Source organism: Sus scrofa, chromosome 1 (genome assembly GCF_054392235.1).
Source record: "Sus scrofa isolate SSC_HxYL_T2T_F1_AM1 chromosome 1, Sscrofa_HxYL_maternal_Yorkshire_Landrace_v2.0, whole genome shotgun sequence".
Taxonomy (NCBI): Eukaryota; Metazoa; Chordata; class Mammalia; order Artiodactyla; family Suidae; genus Sus; species Sus scrofa.
This window is the reverse complement of record NC_139383.1, coordinates 213,154,425-213,174,212: the sequence shown is the minus strand read 5'-3', so window position 1 is coordinate 213,174,212 and position 19,788 is coordinate 213,154,425. Positions and strand designations below refer to the sequence as shown.

At 39.1% G+C, this 19,788-nt stretch overlaps 1 protein-coding gene and 1 long non-coding RNA gene across 5 annotated transcripts in view; one reads left to right on the top strand and one right to left on the bottom strand.

The window, feature by feature from the left end:
* MLLT3 (MLLT3 super elongation complex subunit) overlaps positions 1-19,788 on the bottom strand; it is a 287,600-nt gene that overhangs the window by 221,209 nt on the left and 46,603 nt on the right. The gene's annotated exons all lie outside the window — the stretch shown is intronic.
* On the top strand, positions 8,422-18,402 carry LOC146406994 (uncharacterized). Its single transcript, XR_014820956.1, has 2 exons — positions 8,422-13,200; positions 13,540-18,402. It is a non-coding gene; the product is annotated as an uncharacterized LOC146406994 (long non-coding RNA).

Genomic DNA, 19,788 nt, shown 5'->3' with positions numbered 1-19,788 from the left:
GTCCTTTTCTAGATTCCACATATAAGTGCTATCATATGATGTTTGTCTTTCAGTGTCTAATTTCACTTAGTATGATAATCTCTAGATCCATCCAAGTTGCTGCAAATGTCATTATTTCATTGTTTTTTATGGCTGAGTAATACTCTGTTGTATATATGTACCTCATCTTCTTTATCCATTCCCTTGTCAATGCACATTTGGGTTGTCTCCATGTCTTGGCTATTGTAAACATTACTACAATGAATACTGGGGTGCATGTATCTTTTTGAATTATGATTTTCTCCAGATAGATGCCCAGAAGTGAGATTGCTGGATCATTTGGTAGCTGTATTTTTAGTTTTTCTGAGGAACCTCCATACTGTTTTCCATGGTGGTTGTACCAATTTACATTCCCACTAAGAGTGAAGGAAGGTTTCCTTTTCTCCACACCCTCTCCACCATTTATTGTTTGTAGACTTTTTGATGATGGCCACACTGGCTGGTGTAAGGTGATACCTCATAGCAGTTTTGATTTGCATTTCTCTAATAATTAGTGATGTTGAGCATCTTTTTATGTATTTTTGGCCATCTGTATGTATTCTTTGAGGAAATGTCTACTTAGATTTTCTGCTCATTTTTTGATTGGGTTGTTTGTTTTTTAGATATTGAGCTACATGAGTTGTTTGTATAACAAATTATCTTCTTAATCTAAACTTCAACTGGATTCTCAGGTTGTTTTTCATGCTGGAAATAGAATTTTGGTTTAAAAATCAGTTTCTTGTGTAAGTCTAATATAGATAAGCACCCAAGTGACACTTTTAAAAGCTAAAACTGAATTCTTAAAAATGCAGAGCTGAGGAAATAAAAAAAATTTAAACCTCACTGGTATACTACATCCTACAACAATGGTCTTCAAACTGAGCTATGTATACACTTTAGGGTACATAAAAACTATTCTAAAGGAAAGAAATCAATTTATCCATCTTCAACTCCCTTGTGTCTTCTGTCCCAAAAACAATACTCCTAGAATTGTCCATTCCTTACTTGCTCCAGTGAGGACAAGTCTCAGACATCTCACCTGCAACATAAAACTTCCAGGGCACCAAGGAGGAGGGCCACTCGATACAAGCTGGTCTGAGTTCAAAGAAAACATTTAACAAAAAGAGGCATCTAAAGGCAGGGAAGCAAATACTTTTGCAAGTCAGACTGCTTCAAACAAAACTAGAGGATCCAATCTTTGAGTCATCAGTCACTCAATAAAGATAATTTTTTCAAAAAAAAATGTTTTTTGTTTGTTTTTTGTTTTTGGTTTTTTTTGTTTGTTTGTTTGTTTGTTTTTTTTTGCTACTTCCATGGCATGTGGAAGTTCCCAGGCCAGAGACTGAAGCCAAGCCACAGTGGTAATGATGCTGAATCCTTAACTTTTACACTAGGCCTGAAATTATATCTTTTGACACAAGATAAAATTAAAGATGAAAATTTAGATACCAACTCAAATTCGAAGAGCACAGAGCTGTACATGTAGCAGCCTGTTGGCACCTAAGGACTCTCATTCATAGGAATGCACCAGGTAACTTCCTGGCCTTTAACTAACAATTACTCACAGTTAGCCTATACCTGCAGCTGGAGTCTAAGAAACATCATTTCCTCCACGGGCTTTTGCACTTTCCCACCTTCTAGCCCTTGTCCAGCTTCCAGTGAGACAGACACAGCCCTCCTCCAAATTCTACCATTCTCCATTGAAAGACCAGCTTCTGGGAGTTCTCGCTGTGGCACAGTGGGTTAAGGATCTGGCATTGCCACAACTGTGGAATAGGTTGCAACTGCAGCTTGGATTCGACCCCTGGCCTGGGAATTTCTATATGCGGCACCCATTGAAAAAGAAAGAAAGGAAGAAAAGGAAGGAAGGAAGGAAGAAGAAGAAAGAAAAAAGAAAGAAAGAAAGAAAGAGAGAGAGAGAGAAAGAGAGAGAGAGAGAGACCAGCTTCTGGTCAGGTGCTATGCTAATTTGGTAAGAGGGCAGAAGAACATAGTGGAATTGACAGCATGGAATCGGGAAACAAGTTACCTCATCTCAAATGCTAGCTCTGCCACTTACTAACTTAAGTCAATTACTTAATCTCTCTAAGGTCCAATATCTTCCTCTACCAAATGGGGATTATAATCAACATTACCCATTCAGGCTTTTGTAAAAATTGAATGAGGTAACACATTTAAAACCCTTAAAACACTGCTTGATACATTGTTTTTGCCACATCATCAGTATCGGCACCACCACAATTAATACTACAACTACTATCATCACACCCTGACCCAGATTTTTTCTTTTTTCTGGTTCAGATTTTTATTGTATAGGCTCAAGTCACATCTTTATAAATACCTGCTTCCCATTATCTCTATCAGACTACCATTTAGCTAGAAGGAACAGATGAGAACATCTATCTATCTACTACATTTGTCCCCTCCTGAAGAAAGACAGCTAGTGAAAACACAATACAGTCCACGAAAACTCTGCATAAATCAACTCGTATTGAGACAGAGGAATACTTGGAGCTCCTGCTGTGGCAGAGTGGGTTAAGAATCCAACTACAGTGGCTCAGGCCACTGAGGAGGTATGGGTTCAATTCCTGGCCCAGCACAGTGGGTTAAAGGATCCCAGGTGTTCCCGCACCTGTGATTCAATCCCTGACCCAGTACACTGTGGGTGCGGCTGTTTAAAAAAGAAAGAGAGAACAGAGAGGAACACTATTAAGGGTGTTTAATTAACAAAAATTCGCTGCAATGCCAGGACACAGGTTCAATCCCCAGCCCAGAAGAGTGGGTTAAAGGATCCGGCATTACTGAAGCTGCAGCGGGGGTCGAAGCTGCAGCTCAGGTCTGGTCCCTCACCCAAGAACTCTACATGCCACAGACAGCCCCCCCCCAAAAAAAAATCCACCTTAGCCTTTCCTCAGGGTTTCAACCTTTGTGTTTCAAAGACAGAAAAATCTAGTATCAAGAAATAGAGAAAAAAAACCCAAGAAGAAACACCTGGGAGAAGTCACACTTTCTATCCACTTTCTATCCTTGGGGCTTCTTTCCACTCCTTATCTTGCATCAAGAGACAGTAAGTGGAAAATAATTGGAAAAGAGGGATACTCTCTATCAATGACCAAGGAAAACCAAAATTAGAACCGAACGGACTCAATTCTTCAAAATGATACGATACCACTGCCAGCTCCTCTCAGATCGTTCTGGCCTACACCTGGATGTAAAAAGATAAGAAAAATACAGGAAGGAGGCCAAAAAGAGGACCACAATAGCAGCCCTGGTGCACATGGGCTGACAGGTGTATGGCTACAGAACATATGATTTCACCGACTACAACACCCCCACCTACCTCCCGCCAAAGTCACATCTTTAGGAAAGCAAGTTTTTTAATACAAAGTCTGATATAATAAATGTGGCCCCATATTTGGCCTTGGGGAAACACCCTTCTAAACCTAACTAATGAACTGCAATAAACCTAACATAATTTTGCACCTAATGCAAACCAGCATCCTCAGCTACCAGGTGGAAGAATAGGCTCTCATCAAATCAATAGGAAACAGGAGTATGAGAATCATCTGGGCTGTTTATCTGAAGTACCTATTCCTGGATCCTCTGTCTCAGTCCATGGTAGAGCTCAAGAAATTGTATTATTACTATTATTATTACTTTTTTAGGGCTGCACCTGCAGCACATGGACATTCCCAGGCTAGGTAGGGGTTGAATCGGAGTCATAGCTGCCAACCTACACCACAGCCACAAGCAACATAGGATCCAAGCAGTGTCTGCAACTTATACCACAGCTCATGGAAATGCCAGATCTTTAACCCACTGAGCAAGGCCAGGGATCAAACCTGTGTTCTCACAGATACTAGTCAGGTTCACTAGCACCGAGCCACGATGGGAACTTCAAGAATCTGTATTTTTAAACAAACTTGCAGAGAATTCTTGAATACATGGTGGTTTTACAAACACTGTCTGAAGGACCTCCCTGGAATATCACTCAGTAAATGCAATTCACATTCACTTTGCCCACTCTGAGAAACTCAGACGTGCTGGTGTCACGTTCATCAGTGAGCTCTGGCTCTACAAGGCTAAAACCAGGATTGCAAACTGCTCTGGGCTGGAAACTTTCTGGCCCTGCAAACAGAGAGGCAGGGGAGAGCATCTTCCTCCCCACTTCGGGCGGCACAGTCCTGGCAGAGTTCCAACTGGCAGGGCTTGGATGATGGGACCACAACGCTTGTCTTCCAGCTAAAAGACTAAACGCAGAGGCTGGGTGGAGGCACTGAGGTTGGTTTATCCTGTCTTGAGTCCCCTGGATGGCCGAGATTCCTGTAGCAGAAAAAGGGAGGCTTCGTGCAAATGTAGCCCCTGGAGAATCATTCCCAAGTGGAGAGCTTCCCTAATTTGTGTCCACTACAAATAGGTTTATATAAAAATATAAAGTTATTACACATTATGACTCCATTTTAAATGGCTCCAGTGATATAAATACAAATATTCTGGAATATTTGCATTCCTAAAGCAAGCAGTGTAGGATGCTGGCTCCTACTCCTTAAAGATGGATGTTTGGGGGGTGAAACCCTTTTAATTTCTGTTATGACAAAGCAACATAAAATAAACCAAGTTCTGGTCTAAGTGTGTGGTGTTCAAGTTAACATTCCAGTTTCCAAGCTGCTTTTATGAAAAAATGCCTCTGAGTGGGTTTCTACATCAGAGCAGGGAGGGCAGGAAGAAGCACTTTGGTAGGGTGAAAATCCTCTTCATTTTGGCAAGCCATCTTTTTTTTTTTTTTTTTTTTCTTTTTAAGACTGTACCTTGAAGTACAAAGTATATGGAAGTTCCCAGCCTAGGGGCTGAATCAGAGCTGCAGCTGCTGGCCTACACCACAGCCACAGCAACTCAGGATTCAAGCCACATCTGCTCCTTAACCCACTGAGCAGGGCCAGGGATCAAACCCACATCCTCATGGATACTAGTAGGGTTCATTCCCACTGAGCCACAATAGGAACTCCTTGGCAATCCATCTCAACTTATCCAACTTTCCCCTCCAAATAAATTGCTGGGTTTACTTCATAGGGGATATCTGTTTGAGTCTCTTTAGACAGGTAGCACAGAGTCACAGTGACAGGCCTGGCCAGAAGCAGCCTATTACAGAGCTTTTTGCCAAATCACTTTGCACCTCTATGAGTCACACAGCATCCTTCAATCTGAGTGTCTCCTCCATCTGATTTATGTAGGATAAAGTACTCATGCCATCAAATTTCGGAAATCTGTTATTACCACTGCCTGAAGGAGTATAAAACACATATTTATGGAGCAGTCATTCATGAACGTTTGATATCCACTGATCCTCTCAAGAAGCTGTGGTAAAGAGAAGAACTGACTTTCTGCCAAATACGAAGGTTTTAAGGCAGCAAGAGTACCAACTTGGACTCAGGTGACTGGGTTCTTAACCCAACGCCTACCCTAACCGTGCTAATTAGACATTCTACTTTGGGTGAAGCCAAGTAAACTCCCTGTGTCCTTGGTTTCATTGGCTATAAAATGAGGGAGAATTAGAAGATGTGATTTCTGAGAGCTCTCACCCAGTGAGCTGGTACTTTTGAGAAGTCTCAGGTCTTGCTCTCTGTACTAACAAAGATGAAACATAGTCTAACATTTAGGTACTAGTTCATTACTATATGCCTATTCCTGCTGTCAATTCTAGAATTACAAGCTTGGGAAAGGGCAAAATAATAGCTGCCATGCCCAAGAAAGAAAGAAAGAGAACAAATGAACATCTGGATACCCAGGCACCAGATCTTTTTGAATATGCACAAGCAGAAGGTATGCAACCATTTAAAAAAAAACAAAAAGCCACAACTGCTATTTTGGAAGATGCTCTATGTGAAAATGAGCAAGAGGGATAAAGTTATATTTATACATACTAAGTAAACCTGATTTACACCAACTATACTATCACTTATTCCACAAATATTTACTGAGCACACATTAGGAGCCAAGAGCTGGAAATAGAGCAGAAAACAAGGCCGAAACAGTTCCTGTTTTTTGGAGCCAGATAAATAGCAGGAGAACCAGGTCAACGAAAATTAAAGAATTAATTATTACAAATGTGGTGGCTGCTGCACCAGCAAAGAATGTAAAGGGTGTGCCCAGAAAATCTAAGAGTGTTAAGAAGCTGAGTCTGAGAGTCCTGAAGACTTTCCCCAGGGAATAATAATTCATAAGATGTAAGGGGGCGTGGGGATACTGCATGCTAACAGGAGAGAACATTCCAGACACAGAGAATAACCTTAGAATGAGATTTTATGTCTAAAGAGCCACATTTGAATCCCTGCTCTGCCCTCCAGATTTCACTCTACATATGAGTTACTTTATTCTTTTTAATTATGCCTATAACTGAGACTGTTTAGACAATTTGGACACACTGTTAAATTTAATAATTGGACAACAAAGGGACAAGGGCATACACATCGACTTTAGAGAATCCAAACACTACCTTAAAAATCATTCTCATTGTGACCAGGAGAGAACACATGGGCAGAGTCGTTAAAAACAAGAGAGAAAGCACTGGCACACATACATTCTTTTTGCCCTTTGAAAAATAGCAATCAAGAAACTCAAACTCATAATTCTGAAGACAATTCCCAAAACAATTAATCTCAAAATGTATTAGTATAATTAAAAGTTTTTTGATTAAGAGAAAACTCCAGTCCTTTCCAGAGACCACCTGGGCTGCCTCAGAACTATTATTCCTCTATGTTAATGATTCCTGGTTTTAATCATCGTCTTTATGAAAAACAAATAATCATTGCATTCCAGTTGACAATTTGTGTTCCAACTTTCCTTTCCAAAGTCATCTTTAAAGTCCAAGGCAAATAGAAACCACGACACATAGTTGCTTACAGAACTGACAAGGAACCCTTTACTCCAACAGACCTGGTTGGCATCAAGGATTCAAGCACATTATGAAAATCTCCACATGACTCAAAAAAATTTTAAGTACAGAACTGAAGTTTACATCCACAAATCTGCTTGATCTCTGCAGTTGCAAAACCATATGGCACACAGAGAAAAACAAATTATCTCTGCTTATGAAATAAGAACCTTCTGTAGGCTTTGGGACAGAGCACAGCTACAATTGTCCTACTTGCTGAATATCACTATAATTAACTCTCGCTGATCCTTGTGAAGACTTGAGAGTTTCATTTTGTGTCTGCTGGGGAAAGGAGGTGATAGAGACAAGACGGAATGATCACCACTGAGACATTGGGAGAATACTAAGAGTAAGAGCAGACACAAGAATTTCAATATTCTCTTTCTACAAATATTTTATAAATAATATTTTTGTGCTTTAATCACATTCATTATTGAGTAAATATACAAAGCCATGCATGTCAATATTTACAGTGTGGTGCAGAGAGCTGTGTTGGTTTAAAAAAAAAAAAAAAAAAGCCTATATCTTTATACTAAATGACGCTTGTCGTTTCCAGAATAAGACCAGTTACATAATCCGCGTAATTCCCCACTCAGTAACTACATCAAACCAACAGGCAAAATATGGCATGGCAAATGAAATTAAGCTATTTAAAATGTGGTTAAAATTTGCTGTTCTAGCTTCCATTCCTGCCACTAGCCCCACCCAACCACCCACCATCCTTTACCAAATAAAAATTTTAAACTAATCAACACTTCCAAAGCAAAAGGCACCTCTTTCTATCCCTAAACTTGTAAGGGGATTTAAAATCCAATCTTACACTAATAGGATTTAAGAAACCACTTGAGGAGTTCCCGTTGTGGCTCAGAGGTTAGCGAACCTGACTAGCATCTGTGAAGACATGGGTTCGATCCCTGGCCTCACTCAATAGGTTAAGGATCCAGCATTGCCGTGAGCTTTGATGTAAGTCGCAGACACGGCCCGAGTTGCTGTGGCCCTGGCGTAGGCTGCAGGCTACAGTTCCCAGTGGACCCCTAGCCTGGGAGCCTCCATATGTTGTGGGTGTGGCCCTAAAAGGCAAAAAACGCACACACACAAAAAAGAAACTACTTCATAAATACAAATGCCAACCAATGGACTCTTTGCACCAGCAAAGATAATTTCAGAGATAATCTGGTTAAACACATCCAGAAATAAAAGAAAATGCAAGAGTGATAACAAAAAAAGAACTAAATATTTTTAAAGGCTTCAGGATCAGCTCTTCTGGATACATATATGAATTTTATATAGGGACTGATTGGGTAACATTTTGATTTCCTAAGAAAAGATGCTATTCTTAAGACTAACAGCCCCAGACTTCCTCTATGGCCCACATCATAACTACTCAGTGTTGTCTCTTCAGTGGCTCTGGTTTGATCCCTGGCCTAGGAACTTCCATATGCCACAGGTGCAGCCACATGGTTTTTGGGGGGTTTTTTTTAAATAATGATTTTTATTTTTTCCATTATAGCTGATCTACAGTGTTCTGTCAATTTTCTGCTGCACATCAAGGTGACCTAGTCACACATACATGTATACATTCTTTTTTCTCACATTATCATGCTCTGTCACAAGTGACCAGACATAGTTTCCAGTGCTATACAGCAGGATCCCATTGCTTATCCATTCCAAAGGCTATAGTCTGCATCTATTAACCCCACATTCCCAGTCCCTCCCACTCCTTCCCCCTTCCTCTTGGTAACCACAAGTCTGTTCTCCATGTCCATGATTTTCTTTTCTGTGGAAAGATTCATTTGTGCCCTATATTAGATTCCAGATATAAGTGATATCATACAGTATTTGTCTTTCTCTTTCTGACTTACTTCACTTAGTATGAAAGTCTCTAGGTCCATCCATGTTGCTGCAAATGCCATTATTTTGTTCTTTTTATGGCTGAGTACTATTCCATTCTGTATATATACCACATATTCCTAATCCAATCATCTGTGGATAGACAGTTAGGTTGTTTTCATGTCTTGGCTAGTGTGAATAGTGCTGCAATGAACATGTGGGTGCATGTATCTTTTTCAAGGAAAGTTTTGTCCGGATACATGCCCAAGAGTGGGATTGCTGGATCACATGGTAGTTCTATATATAGTTTTCTAAGGTACATCCATACGGTTTTCCATAATGGTTGTACCAATTTACATTCCCACCAACAGTGCAGGAGGGTCCCCTTTTCTCCACACCCTCTCCAGCATTTGTTCTTTGTGGACTTATAGATAATGGCCATTCTGACTGGTGTGAGGTGGTACCTCATAGTAGTTTTGATTTGCACTTCTCTAATAATCAGGGATATTGAGCATTTTTTTCATGTGCTTGTTGGCCATCTATATATCTTCTTTGGAGAAACGTCTATTCAGGTCTTTTGCCCATTTTTCAATTGGGTTGTTGGCTTTTTTGCTGTTGAGCTGTATAAGTTATTTGTATATTTTAGAGATTAAGCCCTTGTTAGTTGCATCAGTTGAAATTGTATTCTCACGTTCTGTAAGTTGTCTTTAAAATATACAAACAACATGTTTTTAAAAAAATAATAATAGTAAGAGTAACAGCACTGCAGCCCTGCCTATCTTTCCACCTGGTGGGACTGGAATTGTGAGCGGATTTCCCTACACTTAATGCGGTGGAATAGGTGATTCAGCAGGTTCTTCTTGGAAGGGCTGGCTTAAAGTCATAATTTATGAGAGTTGTGGGATCTCAAAAACACTGGGTCACAGAAGCATTCCCGGCACTTTGTCTTTATTTTACTCATACTGTACTCAACTCAACACCTTCCAGCAACACTCCATCCCACTGGCACCAAATCACAGCACAGCCCAGCTGGCATGAGGACTGGGATAGCAAGGACCAGGAGTGGAGGGGCTCAACAGCCTATCTAAGCCGTTGGGTTTGCCAGGAGGCAAACTAGGCAGGGTTCGAGGGAGAAACTTTATCTCTTCAGTTAGGATCACCTCCAAATTTAAATACTTTTAAAACATACAGATTACAAGTACAGTCCTGGGAAAATCAGTAACATGTCACCAGGTAACAGCATTAATGGGTTTACCTGGAATTTGATCTGCTTATTTCTAAACATCCGTATACTTTTTAAAGATCATTTTCTATACAGAAATGAACTACAATGGAGAATACCTTTTATTCATTCACTATCTAATCTTGCTGTCCCCAAGCCAGGTCCCTACTGAAGTGGGGGTGGTGTCACATATTTGGCAGCTAATAGTTGAAGACAGCCTTTTCCTTTTCTTTTCTTTTGGTTGACAGTTTACTCAGATAAGCCATTCTAAATACATTTCTGGATTCTTTCTGTGTGTGGGAGAGAAAAAGCCCAATAAAAGTCCATGGGGACGTCCAGAATATGCAACATCTCTACCTACTCAAGAATAACCACTGCTTTTCTGCCTTCCCGATGGCACTTCTAATTCCTCCCACAACCTAAAGCTTCTCAGCTGGATTAGAAAGCCCATTGTTGTTTCCCCTTTCCCCTTTAGTGAAGGCCTTGTCTACACCTCTTGGCTACAGACAGAGAGAACAAAGGGTAGTCAGACCTATAGATTTCTGTACTTGACCTTCTTTATGTGGTAAAGATGTTGGTGTCTGATACTGCAAGAAGAAAAAGGAATTTAAGTTGCAGGAATGACAAACAGAACCTACAAAAGAACAAAAAGAACCAGTCAGAAGTTCTTGTTACCCAAGTTCAAATATGGGGGGAGGGGGTGACTTTTCAAAAATATAAATAAGTCAAAGAATCCAGCCAGGACAGAAATTCACTTTACAAGGAAAATCCATCCACAGCACTACATTTTTTATACTCGTCTGTTTTGAAGTTTTCATGTTTTGAAAAATGAGGCACTGACTGATACACTTGGCCAAATATTCTGATCTGTCATTATTCTAAATATATGTGTCCATCTTTCAGCAAACAAATCAGCAGGTAATTATCATCCCTGAATGCTCACCCTTCCCTGGAAACTATAAATACAGAGTGATCAGGACTACTGATCATGACAAGTTAGTGAGCTTAAAACATAAAACACTGCACTAACTTCACTGCAGCCACAAGCAAAAGTCCAAGTTATCAATGAGAAGGAGGATGTGAGGAAAAGCTTCATGCACAGAAATTCTTCCATGGGAGGGAAAACAAGGAGACAGACACTAGATTATGCTTATACCCCCTTTCCCTGATCATGGAGGAAAGAACAAATCTTGGACAATGGATGACCCCAGCATTTTTTTTTTTTTCCCCAAATGTGTGTAAGCAGCCTTGAATTTGGGAAAATTGCAAACTGAAAGGAAAAACACCCCTCCTCCTCAATCCCCCCCTTACTAAGGGCAATGCAAAGCCCTAAGCTTCCCCATACAGTAAAAGCTGCAGCCTCTAGCCCTCAGAAATGACGCATGCCGTCTCCAAGATTCTGATTTAAACAACAACCAACTATTTTCTGAGGGCAAAAGGGGAGTAAAGTTCTTAAATCATTTAATTCTGCCAATTAGTTCCGCAACTATGGCATTAAAGAACTATGGATATTTATCCACTGGAAGTGGATCAAAAAGTGGGCTCTCTTAATGCCTATTAAACAGTGCTGATTTTCAAGCATCACTGACCAAGGTCAAATCTGAACCAATGTGAAAGCCTCCACTTCCCCATCACTAATCCCTTGAGCCATCCATTCTTCCAAAAGGCAAATGTTTTGTAGGAAGGGGAAGAAATACCACACAGTATGTGTAGGTACTTAATATGACTGCTTTCTACACTAAATTCAGTTTACATGCCTACCATTTGTCTATGGTTAAAGAATAAAAATGCTCAGAAAACTGACAGAAATGATATCACTACAGAATTGATATGTACAGAGAACCAAAGAATTAAGGGTTTTTTCCACCTAAATTAGGTAAAATCTCACATTTATTGACTGATTGGATATCTTTTTTTCTGGGTATAGAGTTTTCTCCCATTAATTAGAAGAATAAAAGGATACCCCCTTGGGCGTGCATTTGCAATTGACAAGACTATCTTCCGTAAATACGCTGCTGGTCAAATTGCACAATGATCAAGTTCAGGTTCCACTGGGTTATCAGCTACACTTAGAAAAATTGGGGCTCAGGAGCTGGGAAAGATGAGTTTTAAAAAAAAAAAATGTACCACAACGACCTGGAAGGTAACTGTGCTCTTGGTGGGGCACAAGACCTGAGAATTACCAATTCACTGCCCTAAAGGGCAAGCTTCCAGAGTACCCCAAATGACCCAAGAACCTAACTGTTCACTTTCTTTATAGGACAACTGCCATAAAGATCACTTCTGCCACCCTCCCAATCTAATACACACCACTAGGCAACCTTCAAATTAATGTGATATTCCTACTGAAATAAAGTTAACTATAGTTCTATAGTTCACCTCTAATCATGAGTTTTGATGAACCTAATCACCATGTATGGCACCTTTTCAAAAGTACTGAATAGATTTAACATATGTCCAAGTCCCAAAATGAAATATGATTGCAATATACCTCTCCACTACTCAAGAAGGAAAAGCCCATGCTTATCAGTTTACAGACCATGGGAGCAAGAATTACCTTACTCACCTCTGTATCCATTGCTGGTACAAATAGATGCTCACTAAATATTTAATCAACCAATGATTAAAGAGAGCAACAGAAGAGCAGGAAGTCTATAAGAGTAGATGGGGACTCTAGAGGCAAGAGAAAACAGATGTCAGCATCCTTACATGCGCCAATATTCATACTCATGTTAGATTTGGAAGAGGGGAAAGGAACACATAGTATCTGAACCAGATGGTACCATCATGCTCCAGGTGATACACCAAATGACCAATGGTCAACCAACACAGAGACACTGGGGCCCAGCAGCACATCTGGATGTCTTTGGTAAAACATATCGAAAGCAATGGCCCTAAGAAAGAGATTCCCTTCAGGATTCTGGAAAGCTGCTTTATCCCTGATTTGAAGGGCAATCCCGGTGCCTTAAAGGTACCACCCATTCCCCACAGGGTTCTCAAGGCATCAGCCTCTCCTAGGAATAAGACATTTCTGGTTTACAAACTGTGTCTGAATTGTATTTGAAAATATGTAAACTTCTTAGGAAAAAAGGGAGGAATTTCAGAAGCACCCACGAGAACAAAAGAAAATGTTATCACTCAAAGGCCAAGAAAAAGTTATTTAGATGTTAACAATTAGAGTTAAAGCATTAAAATTAGGGTAGAGGAGTTCCCGTCGTGGCGCAGTGGTTAACGAATCCGACTAGGAACCATGAGGTTGCGGGTTCGGTCCCTGCCCTTGCTCAGTGGGTTAACGATCCGGCGTTGCCGTGAGCTGTGGTGTAGGTTGCAGACGCGGCTCGGATCCCGCGTTGCTGTGGCTCTGGTGTAGGCCGGTGGCTACAGCTCCGATTCAACCCCTAGCCTGGGAACCTCCATATGCCGCGGGAGCGGCCCAAGAAATAGCAACAACAACAACAAAAGACAAAAAAAAAAAAAAAAAAAAAAAAAAAAAAAAAAAAAAAAAAAAAAAAAAAAAAAAAAAAAAAAATAAAATTAGGGTAGACCTGTTCTCTCCAAGCATCCTTCCACAACCAAAAATGCTGGAAGTAGTACCACACTCAGTAAAAGTTTGTAATATAAATTATGTAACCAATTAAAATAATTTAATAGTAGAAACAAATTTTCCTTAAGTTTTTTTTAAAAGTTAATAGCCTTGCTAATTGCAAGTCCAATTATCAAAGTTGCCAATTGATAGACACCCCAAACAATAATGAGCTCACACACATAAAATGGCACCGGAAACTACTCTATGTCAAATTCTATGTTAACAAACGTTCATATCTGAGCTCTGAAATCAGAATTAATTCATCTTTACCAGTTCATCTTTCCCTTGCCAGACTTTCAAAGAGCATAACTTTAAGAATTAATTTGACACAAGGAACATTACACAACTTGGTCAATAAAATAGCCATGACCACATTATCATCATTACTCAGATTTATAGAATGGGTCCAATGACCAAGACATTGGGTACATGTCCAACAGCAACATATATTTTTAAATGAACAAACTGGCTTGTACATTAACTAAACAGGCCTTCAGTTCAGTTGAGAATGGCTGCATAGACTAACACTTGGCTTTAACTCTGAAAGCTAACAACCTTCAGACTTAAGGGAAAAAAAAGAAAGGCCCCTATTTCAAGAACCCTTCCCACCCTCACAGCCCTCAACCCTGTCCATGAAAATCTCCTACCTCCATCCTTGACCCAGAGCTGCCTTCAGAGCCAAATAAGATGTTGACTTGGAATCCTGGTTCTTTAGCTATCTTCAGCAATTCCAAATTAATGAAAAACCAACAAACAGAACCCCCTAAGTTAAGAATTAGATACAATGACCAGAAATAGATACTTAAATATACCCTAAAGTATATGAGAAGTGCATGGGGGAGTTCCCCTTGTGGCACAGTGGAACAAATCCGACTAGCATCCATGAGGATGTAGATTTGATCCCTGGCCTCGCTCAGTGGGTCAGGGATCTGACATTGCCGGGAGCTGTGGTGTAGGTCACAGACGCAACTCAGAATGAGAGTTCCTGTGGCTGTGGTGTAGGTTGGCAGCTATAGCTCTGATTCAACCCCTAGCCTGGGCACTTCCATATGCCAAAGCTGCAGCCCTGAAAAAGCAAAAACATAAAATAAAATTAAAATAAAATAAAATAAAGAGGTACATGGAGCCAGAGGCGGGGGGTAGGGGATTAGAAATTGTGATAGATGACTTTTTTTTTTTTGGCCACACCCACAGCATGCATTCAGCATGCATTTGGCCGCACCTGCACATTCCTGCGTCAGGGATCAAACACATACCACAAAAGAGCGACCTGAGCCACCTCAGCGAACTCGGGATCCTTAGCCTGTTGCACCACCAGGGAACTCCTGATAGACTACATTTTAAAAGCATATGCCACTGAGAGATTTATGGGTTAAGTGATGAGATGTCTAGGACTGACTTCAAAATAAATTCATTGGTGGGGGGAAGAAGGCTTGGCAATAGGCATTGATGACATTAAGACTACCTGTGACTTCATAATAATTGAGGCTAAGTAGGGAACACTACTATTATGCTATTCTCTCTGCTTTTCTGAATATCTTTAAATTTCCATAATAAAAAGCAAGGGGGATAAAAATAAATATATACAGTAAAATACAAACATTAACAACCTCAGTGGAGGGATTCTGGATAATTTTATTTTCTTCTGTGAGCTCACTTTTGTGTTCAGAAAGTAAATATTTAATATTATCATGATGATGACTGCTATAACATTTCTGGTGAGGAATGATGCTCTTATCTGGATGCCTTCACAAGCCATTCCTGCCACAGTAAACCAAGTTGTAGCAAGATCCAATTTTAAGAGAAAACCACTGCGCCCTGAGGCACACACACACCCAGAAATCCACATAAACAAAGTTTCAAGCAAGGATGTAATGGGTACAGAATGAAAAGAATCTGACAAAAATATCCCAATAGAAAGTAAAACAAATTAATTCCTTTTCCTGAAGGGCAATATCATCTGTTTAAAAAGGTTTATTTTTCCTTTTAGCCAAAGTCGACTGAGCCCTTGCTATGTACAAATAACTTGACTGTATTCATATCTAATCCTCGTAATAACCCTAAGAGGAAATACAAGTATTATGCCTGTTGCAGAATGCAGAAACTGAGATTCAGAGAGTTGGAGCAGAAATGGAGTTGGAGGAGGGATTTCACCAAGTATTTGGTCACATCTTTGTCTTCAAGATGTCTGAGAAAAAAACAGGAGAGGAAACCCCCAGGTAGAGAGAAATTAATCTACTTCTGAAAATTCTCAAAGTAAAACAATCCAGAGCTTGGAAGATTCCAACCTAACCCTGTGTAAGAGTAGTATTTACATTCCTTCTGTCCACCCTCAAGACTGGGGGGGGGGGGAAATTGGGGGGGGGAATGATTATAAAAGGAATATATCAAGAAGAATGAAAAGTTCATAAATCACAATAAGATCAATCATAGCAGCTAGCATTTGCAGAGTGCTTATATGCTTAGCGCTGTGTTATTCACAAATCCCCCTAAAGGAACCAGTGCAATTTCCATTTGATAAAAAATGAACCTTAGAAAAGCCAGGTAACTTGAACAAGGGAACTGCTAAAAAGCAAAAACTATTATTTAAGACCCCAAAAGCCGCCATGGACTGACTACTGCCCACACAAGCACACAACATAGATCTTTGAAAAACAGGCTCACTTCCTGAATAAAATAGTCATAAGCCCAGCTTCATTAGCAAGCATCTATGCTCCCAAATTCATATCCAAACAAAACCATCACCAAGGTATCTTAAGACTTTTCGAAGTCTAGAGGTGTTAGGAAGATTATAGAAGGGATTTCCTATGACATACTTAAAACTCTATTTGGATATTGAGAAAAATACACAAGCCAATGATTACAACCTATAATAAACCTTCAGCAAGACGGCGCTATGGGAAACTTGGTGGCGTCCTCAGTATTCAGAACACCCAGTTTCAGTAAATGATTTGGAGTACAAGAGACAATTTCAAATTCCAGCTTCTCGGTTTACAAGTTCCATGACCCTAGGCATGTCATCATTTAGCCACTTCCAATCTCACTTTTGGTCCCTATTAGTGGTGCTAACAATACCTATTTATATGTAAAGCGCCCAACTCAGTGCTTGGCTCTCAATGCCAAGCAGAAGCTCAGTGAAGGCTTCATCCCCACATAATGCGCTGTGGTCGGTACCAGCCAGCATTCTTCCTCCTCAGTAACCCCAAGGGGAAAATGAACCCTCAGCTCCCCATTTGTGGATCAAAGTAATGCCCCCAGCTGGCCCAAACTACTGCCCCTCCCCTCTCATAACACAATAACATCTTTATAGTAAAGATCCTCAAATTGTGGGGATTTAGCTCAGTAACTCTCTTATTTTGCAATACTATAATTTTACTTTATTGGACTTTCAGATGGGCTTTGTTTGGCATTTGATTATTTCAGAGCCAACTTCCCACTTAAAATTCTAGACCTTGGCTTTGATAATAGAATATGAAAAATGCCAGGACATTATATCTGTCCAAGGGACAAAAACTCTGTGAGCAGCCAGAGATTGTTTTATTTGTTTATACAGTGACAAGAGTCAGAATTCCAAAGAATCAAGTCATAGAATCTTAATTTTCTTCCTTTCTAGTTTTTTTCTGCTTTACTAGCTTGGTAGTAATAAAAAGCAACTGAGGACTCAAAAGTCTTTTGTTTTTTCAATTTTGTATTTTGTTATTCACTAAAGCTTAATATTAATAAAAGTAAAAGTAGCACAGCTAAGCACTACATTTTCAAACAAACAAAAAAGTCATTTCTCCTACATCTATCACAGTTTCAACAATTTTTCAAGCTAATTACTTCAAACTAGTTTCGTTTAAATAAGATTTTTGGAACGTCTATGACAACAAAACAGATTTAGACGTATGCATATTTATGACATGAGGTCAAAAAGAGATTGTGAACCCTTAAGAATGTCTTAGTTTGTTGTTCTTGTCAATGCAATACAGGAATTAAACATTAAAAAAAATTAAAATCCAAAGGCCCACTTTAATGAACAACACTGTTAAAAAAAAAAAAAAAAAAAAAAGATTGTCTCAAATTAGTTGGCAATTCTGATTGTTCTCCTTTAAAAAGCAACCCTTTCCCCAAAAAAACCTATTGGTCTCAATCCGGACCCAACAAATTCCATACTTTTTTACCCCTTTTGACTCTCACTTCCCACTTAGAAAAGGCAGGGTTAAGGACTAAATAGACTCTGACCTTTAAGTATAACTTGAAAAAGCCATAGCCTGAAGATGAGTCACACACAGACTTTGTAAACTAACTACACAATTGCTAGACTGTATTTCATACAAAGGAGCTACGAGTAAAACTACTCACTGAAAACAGAAGACATGACTTTGTAGTACAGAAGGGCTCAGTGACACAAACAAAACAAGGACCACCACTCATACACACATACACATCATCCCTTAGCAAAGACGTATTTTCACACAGCACTATTTAGCTCTGTAAAGAAATATTTTAAGTCTTACAAATGCAGGTGAGCTTACAACTTCCAGGTGTCTCACTGCATTTGTTAGCTATAGGAACAAAGAAAACTTCTGAACTACTTTTTCATTATCCTAAGGAAAATTAACATAAGAAAGCATCTTCTTGCTCAAGGTGTTTCCCGCAGTCTCTCCCTTAAAAAAGTACACACTTGCCTTCAAAAAGAAGTCTCTCCAGACTAGTGCCTAAAGCAACCTAAAGAAACCTTTCGTTTGTTCTCCTGTTGATCTTTTCATGTTGCCCACCAAGTTTGAAAACCATGACCGAGTAAAAAAAAAAAAAAGCATTTTTTTTTTAAAACAACTGAGACATGATACAAATGCCACCACTAAAATGGAAATCAATAGAAAAAGACCTCAAAAAGAAGTTAGAGGAAATTCAAATAAAATTAATTTTTAAGTGGATAAAAGTAAAGCTATAATAAGCTACAATATAAATAAGCTAAAATATAAATACATTTATATAAATAAATATATAATAAGCTAAAATATAAATTATAGACTCCAATGCAATTTAAGAGGACTAAACCAAACAGGTTAGGTATATGTCTGTGGGAAGTCTCCCCCGATAAACTGGAATCAAGTTGCTACATCTAAAAGAGTTTTGAAAAACTGGGATGTAACAACAATACTATTAACAGTAATTAGTTTCTGAACTACTCTATAAACACAATATCCATCACCTATCTCATATACACTCATCAAACCCCAAAACTATATATTTTCTCATTTCAAGGAAGAGAAATTGAGATATAGAAAAGTTACTTGTCAAGGACAAAATGCTTTTCGCCTTTTTTTGTTTGTTTTTTGAGAGAACTGGGATAGGAAAAATTGGTGACTGGTAATCCCTTTAAAGAAAAATATTGATTCATTTAATATCAGTGTTCTTAAACTGAAAATCAAAAAATCACCTGGAGGGTTGGTTAAACCTCACCTGCTTAGCACAACCTCCAGTGTCTCAGACTCTATAGTGGAGGTGGAGGCCAAGAATTTGCATTTCTAAGTTCCTAGGTGATGCTGCTGCTGAGGGCTCCAGTTAGGGTCCCACTACTTATACTAATCATAAGGAGATACACTAAACATTTAGAGATGCAATAAAAGTGACTGTGTTCAATTGAACCTAATTCCAGCGTCTAAATTTTCAAACTATTTGATTTACACACATTTTTGAAGAAGAGAAGCCACTACAGTATAAATCAGTATATTTTCAACGAGGATTAATTCTGTAACACTGCTCAAAGTCTATTATCAACAGTTCCATGAAACATAACTCTTTCCACTTGTCTCTTCCAAAATTACATTCTGCTCTTTGTAGTGACTTACTCCCGTATTTGATGTAATAACCTCAGTTAGAACAACAGTATAGCAAAAATTTCAATGTAATCTTCCCCCTTCTACATATTAAAGACCTTTAATATTCAGATATACAAAAATATCACAAAGTAGGACAGAACACTAACCTAAATATTTAAACACCGATATATTCATGTAGAGTTGAACTCTCATATTTCCAAACTACAGAATAATCAAGTTTGATCCAGGAGTATGACCTTTTGGCCATAACTTTCCAGAAGTGACTGACCTAAAGAAATGCCTTCAAGAGAAAAAACAAAACAAACAAATAAACAAAAAAATAAACATATATTCAGTATCTTGTAATAACCTATAATGGAACAGACTCTGTAAA